We start from the raw sequence: 982 nt of genomic DNA on the forward strand, positions 1-982 counted from the left end.
ACCGCCTCCAGACAAACCCCAGTTCTGTACAGACTAAAAATAATGAATCACTTATTAAATTATTTCAGATAAACAGACAATATCAGATCTCTGTTTGTACTTCATGCTGGAGAAAGTGTTCAGACCCTGTCTGTTTCATATTGCTGTACTTGATGCCAAAAATCGACCATTTGCACTACTGCTTCTGCCAAGAAATCCCCCAGGTCCTAGAGTGGTTTCAACAGAGGATATATGAAAAGACAGAACAAATATCATCGTTTGATCCTCATTCCTGTCCTCAAAGCCTTTGCAAACTTAAGCAAGCTATTTTTTATGTTATCTCAGCAAACTCTGGAAATCTACTGAAACCATTCCCAGAACTGGGACTTCGAGCTTGGAAGTTAAAAGGTAAAAGTTTGCATCCCCTAAATATTTTAGTAAAGTAACTGAAATAAAAGATAAGCTAAAAAGAAACCAAAACTAAGGTCTCAGTCAGCATCAAGATGGACATATTTCTCTTGCTTTCTTTAGTTAATCCTCTCATATACACTATACCTGAGGCACAGGCCAATGAATTACCAGTTTTGCAAAATGGTAAATCTTCATGAAAATCATTAGAATCTGGGGGAAAGAGTCAAAAAATGAAATTGTAAAGAAAAGAGCACATGGTGGCAAACGTGTTCGCTTATTATTCATTGCGCTGCATATGATGCTGGGTCTGGGCATATTTCACTCTTAAGATGAGTCTGGCCACCTGGTGGATATGTCAAAACAACATCCAGATCACCTCTTTCTTTTCCCTTCATCTTTTCCTGAGCATTACTTCCATAGTACAATTGCACACACCTTTATCATTTCACATAATCTTTCCAATATCACCATATTTCCATCTAAAACAAAATACAAGAAGAAAGTGAGTTGGAACCTTAGTATACATCATTTGAAGAACTAAGAAGCCCTACATCTGAAATTTATCTTTTAAATTGGAATGGTACATGTATCA

The sequence above is a fragment of the Pteropus medius genome, unplaced genomic scaffold (genome assembly GCF_902729225.1).
Source record: "Pteropus medius unplaced genomic scaffold, Ma_sr-lr_union100, whole genome shotgun sequence".
In the NCBI taxonomy this organism is placed as follows: Eukaryota; Metazoa; Chordata; class Mammalia; order Chiroptera; family Pteropodidae; genus Pteropus; species Pteropus medius.